Source organism: Jaculus jaculus, chromosome Y (genome assembly GCF_020740685.1).
Source record: "Jaculus jaculus isolate mJacJac1 chromosome Y, mJacJac1.mat.Y.cur, whole genome shotgun sequence".
Lineage (NCBI taxonomy): Eukaryota > Metazoa > Chordata > Mammalia > Rodentia > Dipodidae > Jaculus > Jaculus jaculus.
The window spans coordinates 7,580,383-7,586,056 of NC_059126.1; the positions used below are offsets into that span (position 1 = coordinate 7,580,383).

General features: G+C 39.0%; 1 non-coding gene across 1 annotated transcript; it reads left to right on the forward strand.

The window, feature by feature from the left end:
* The first annotated feature begins 1,250 nt into the window (after positions 1 to 1,250).
* Positions 1,251 to 1,442, forward strand: LOC123457095. Its single transcript, XR_006634875.1, has one exon. It is a non-coding gene; the product is annotated as a U2 spliceosomal RNA (small nuclear RNA).
* The last annotated feature ends 4,232 nt before the right edge of the window (positions 1,443 to 5,674 follow it).

Here is a 5,674-nt window from a genome sequence, read left to right on the forward strand (position 1 = left end):
CGGCAGAATCATCAGGACTTATTTCAAAAACCTCTACTCCACAAAACTGGAAAATGTGGAGGAGATTGATAAATTCCTGGATGCATATCATCTACCAAAGCTAAACTCAGAGCAGATCAACCACCTCAATGGAACCATCACACTCATGGAGATTGAAAAAGTAATAAAAAAACCTCCCAAAAAAGAAAAGTCCAGGACCAGATGGATTCCCAGCCAAATTTTATCAAACCTTCATGGAAGAACTCAAACCAATCTTCCTAAAACTGCCACACAATTGAAGAATACGGAAAGCTACCCAACTCCTTCTATGAAGCTAGTATCACCCAAATCCCAAAACCAGGCAGAGATGCCACAAGAAAAGAAAACTATCGGCCTATTTCCCTAATGAACATAGCTGGAGCTGGGAAGCAAGTCAGAACCATACCCAAACACAAGCCCACTCTACAATATTAAGCTACCATCAATCATGGGGTATAAGAGGGCCTACACCTATCATACTGTCTATCAAAAAAAGTAAGTGTTATCTCAATTCTCCAGGTGCTAACTTACTCTCCATTGGAGAATGTGCTTCTCTTTTCCAGATAGATGCAGATCCTAAGAAGAGAGCTGCCCTAACATACCTCAAAAGGGGCCCAACTGAAACTAAGGACAACTGGCGAAACAAGCAAGGGTGATGTTTTCCTGTGAACTGGATACCAGCACAAAGGGGAAGGAGACCAACGCAGAGAAAAATCAACTCCTACCAAATCAGAGAGCCAGAGCCTTGGAGGCCCCCAACACCTCAGCACTGAAGCAGACCAAAAATGAACCCAACATGGCTCAGGGAAATTTGCAGAAGAGGGGGCGGAAAGAATGTCAGAGTCACATGTTGGGTCATGATTTGCAGAGACATTTATCATAGCAATAACTGGGGGCTAACTCCACAATGCACGACCCATTTTCATCAACAAGGAGGGTCCAATGGGAGGGGGTAGATCACAGATGAGCCTAAACAATGGTACCAAACTGCCTGTATTTACTGAAAAGAAAAATAATAAATTAAATTAAAAAAAAAAACTTGTAATGTCCTGTTACTTAAAAGGAGGAGGTAACTGACCTGACTTCTAGGTCAGCCTGCCTCAAGATAACAATATTTGACTTAATTTAGTTTCTTATTAATATTAATGACATAAAATTTTGTTAGACTACTCACTTGTTAGTGAGTAATAGGATTAATTTGGTGTAATTTTAATAGCCTTATAAGAAAGATAATAGCTTCTCAGCCTTTTGGCTAAGATCATATGTAGTATCTATTTTTATCAGTTTAATATCTGATACGTCCGCTATCCGAGGACAATATATTAAATGGATTTGGGGAGCTTGGAGTTGGAATAGAAGCTTACTCCGTCCACTCCATGCATCCACCTGGTATTGCAGTGCACCCCCTCAGAGGAGTAAAAAAAAGAGAGAGAGAGAGAGAAGATAATTAATGATGGGGTGAGATGAATTGATTGAAGGAACTGGAAAAGAATTTTTCAATGTTGGGACATAGAATGCTCATTAAAAATGCTTTTTGAGTGGTATAAGAATGTTAAACTATGTGGATAAAGATGTGCATATGTAGGAAAGAACTTTCAGGCTAAAACTAAACGCCATGCCTAAAGTTAGAGATTCTTCAACTGTTTACAGACTTTTAAGGATACTCTAAAAGTTTTATATAGGGACATAGTCTTAATCTAAATTCACCTTACATTAGACACAGGTGATGCCTATGTTAGGTGGGTCACAAAGTTGTAAGTTCAGATGTAATTGGAGGTTTAACCAGGTTAAACCTAGACAAGAGTCTATCACCTTGTGTTTTGCAAATGGATAACTTTGCTATGTAAAAACAAACAACTTCACAATAGAAAAGAAATGTCAGGATGTGTATCTCTCTGCTCTGTAATTTCATTTTGCTCTTGCTTTCCAACATATGCTACTTAAATTCATGGAAAGCTGGACTCTTAAAAAAAAAAAAAACCAGGTGGAACCCCCTTACCCCCTTTATCTCAAACCCCATGCAAATTTAAGCCATGTGTCCCCCAGACTCTGACTAGAGACAAAAATGGCCAATTGTCTCTGACATGGAGAAAGGAATACAGCATATAACTGTGGTTCTCTTTAGTTCATCTCTTATGAACACCTAAAGTCACATCTATTAGATAAAGTCTCTCACTGGACAAAATGTTAAATAGATAAACTGAGTCTTATGATAAGGCCTCACTCATTAACAGGTCATTGATGCTAAGCTGTTATGATTTAATGGTGATAAAACTGGCTTTAAGACTCAGTAAAGTAAATTAGGTTCCTCTTTTCATCAAGGTTTTAACTATTCTAAAGATAAAGGCTCTCATAGAAATGGTTAATTTCCAAAGGTGAAGTACTCATACCTAAAGACATTGTGACTTTACAGATAGCTTCTGTCTTATTTATGCTAATTTTATTAAATGGTCAAAACTAAGTTTAATCACTTAGGTTTAAGTGATTTAATTTCAGTAATAATAACTTTCATCTTCCTGGGATTTGTTGGGATAGCTTACTTAAACTTTATCAAATTTAAGTCATGGGTAAAACATAAAATTGTTTTATGTTAATAAAAATTTCTGTGGTACATAAAATCAATAGCTATCAACTTTAAGCCAAAATCATTGGCTGTCAAATAATGTTTTTTCTTTCAAAAAAAATTTATGAAGAGTTATATTAATTTTTAGCTAGCTATTTTGGCTCAGGAAAGACCAAATTCTACTCTACTGTATGTAAAGTAACTGTCAATTTTTGCATCTTAAATTCAGTGCTTATAACAAAATTAACTCTTAAGACATATTCCCTACTTTAGAGTACAGCCTCATGCTCAAACAATGGTTCTCATCTCAAATATATATACATAATGTAATATATAAAATTCAAGCTCCATGGTTCTGTTTCCAATGTTTTCTGGGTAATTTGTACCCACACAGGTATCTGAATTAATCAAAGATGTTAACACAGGTGCTAAGACCTTATACTGTCTTACTTGTTCTTTTCTGATAATTTCTAGGTTAAATTTATAAATCAATTGGTACTGTTTTCAAAACTGGTAACAGGTTCTGCCTATATTTATAAATGTTAGGCACTTAAAATGTGAGATATGCCTACTTCCTATGCCTCAGATATATGTCTTAAGCTGCCACAGTACAACAAAAATTTTTAAAGATAGTACAAAATAATTTTAGAAGCCCTTGTGCCATTCTTTAACTAAGTCTATTTCAGTAATCAAATATGCTCTATATGTACACACATCCAGGCTGATGTAACTTCCTTTCTGATTGTGTTAATCACCTATGTATAAGCCAAAGCTAACTGGAATCATTAAAGTAAAAAGTGTCAATATTTTGGCCTGTGCTCCTATGTCATGAGGCCATTGGAGATGATGGGACACTTCTACACTGGTCCCCTGTAAGTCACCTGTCTTCCTGAGCAAGGAAGATATGGAGACCCAAACAAAATTGGTGTACAATCCAAAACAGGAGAGTCACAATTGAACAACAATCGGCCCTCCTGACTTCCGAAAGAAGGGAAAATTACTTGGCCAGCACGGCCCTGACTCATCCTAACAGGCAAGACACCAGTAAACTATGGGATTACTCCTGTGTCCCTAAAGTCTCTTTGGAGAGCCATTAATGACCTCTAAAATCAATCCCTAATTAACTTTTGGCTATCTGCATGGTCTTAAACACTCAGAGAGAAATCTGTAACCAAAGATTAAAAATATATATACCTTAAATGTATAAATGGCCCTTAAATTCTGAAATTAGCTACAGCCACAATGTTAGTACAGGAACAACTTGCTGTAGGCCATATTGGACCAGCACCTCTCCTTGGAATACTCCTATCTTTGTATTGCTCCAGGACCTTAGAGAAATTAATAAGGCCGTGGTACCAATGGGGGCCCTACAACCAGGCCTCCCCACTCCAGTAGCAATTCCTGCAGGACACTGTAAAATCATTATTGACCTAAAGGATTGCTTTTTTTTTTTTTTTTTTTTTTTTTTTACAATTCCCTTACACTCCTCGTCAGTATTTTACATTTAGTTTACCTGTGGTGAATTTTAGAGGCCCTAAAGATAGTGGAGGCTATGATTCAGAGCCAAAGAGTCACTTTTATCTCTTATAAAAAGCCTCTTCTCCTGGTCATTTGTGCCACTGACTTTATACCCACTGGGTGTTCTGGCAGGAGGGGCCCCTCTTCTGGATCCATTACCCTCCAAAAGTTAAAAATGGGGGATTTATATCCCATAAAAGGCTCTCCAAGAAATATCCTTCATCATACACTGTTTGTCCTAAACTTTTTAACCCTTGATGCTCAAGGAAAGTCAGCAGCTGATTGCTTTTAGCACACAAATACAAAAAATACCTTTGCCAAAGCCATGTGGAAAGATCCTTTAACTTTAAAATGGAATGGCCCAGACCCAGTACTCATTTGGGGCTGAGGCTCAGTATGCTTGTCTGACCAGAGAGACTTGTAAAACAAGCTGATGATCCTCCAGTGACATCTCACATATCCAGGGAAGAAACACTTCCCTGAGAGAATCTCCCTTTTTTCCCTAACAGGACAAAGCTGGAAGGACCTCTACTTATCTTAATCCTCTCACTCACAATCAGACCCATTATTATAATTACAATCATATCTTATATGTCAACAGATTAAAGCCATTAAGGTGCAGCCTTTACAGGTCCATTATCACAGACTGGAGCTGGAGGATGGAGGCATTGCCACTGAAGACCTACCACCTGCAGCTGTCACTCTCCCTTTATCTTACATTCTGTAATTATTTACTATACTACTGTCCTCTACACCTTTGCTATCACTGCAGCCTACCTGTCTTGGCCAAATAGCTACCCCTCCTTTAGGAGCTGCATAGGATTCAGACCTATACATATCAGCTCACAATAAAGCGAGTATGACATGGGTGCGAGCAAAGCATCACAGGGGAAGGCCCTTATCTGACTGCTTCTGCATTCCCTGAGAGGTATACCTGGCTTGCATGGAAGTTGGTACCATAACTGTTATCACTAAGGCTGTGCCTCGCTCTCTGACCACATAGGCCCTGCCTCCCCTCCCCAAAAGGTACCAAGGGCCAAATGTTGTGGGAAAAAGACATCCCATGGGAGGAGTTGGGTCCCTACTCCCCCAATTGGTTAATGCCCACCACTGCAAAGCAGGCCTCCACTGAGGAGATGTTGGGAGCTATGAATCAAACCTCGGCCATGTTAACAGAAACCGCCATATAGCAAGTTAAGTTTCTACTTCCTCACCTAATACTCAACTACCAGAAACAAAGACTGCCATATAGCAAGTTAAGTTTCTGCTTTCTCACCTTATACTCAACTACCAGGGGATAGTACACTTGGCTGAATACTCTCCAATGCCGTCAGTAGCTGATGAAGAAATAAAGACATTGCAGCCCACTGCTGAATAGCGGGCCTCCCCCACTTTTGTATAAAAGAAGGGAGGAGATGTCGGGAACCATAGAGCAAAAGCCTCTCCATTTTACCTGGGCCTGCTCATAAATTGACTCATTACTCAGAAAGCTGGTCCATCCAGCTTTTTGTTAGGTACCTCTGGAACCGGTCAGCAGCCTACTTACAGAATCTTATCTTTTGCAAAAGGCCAGTT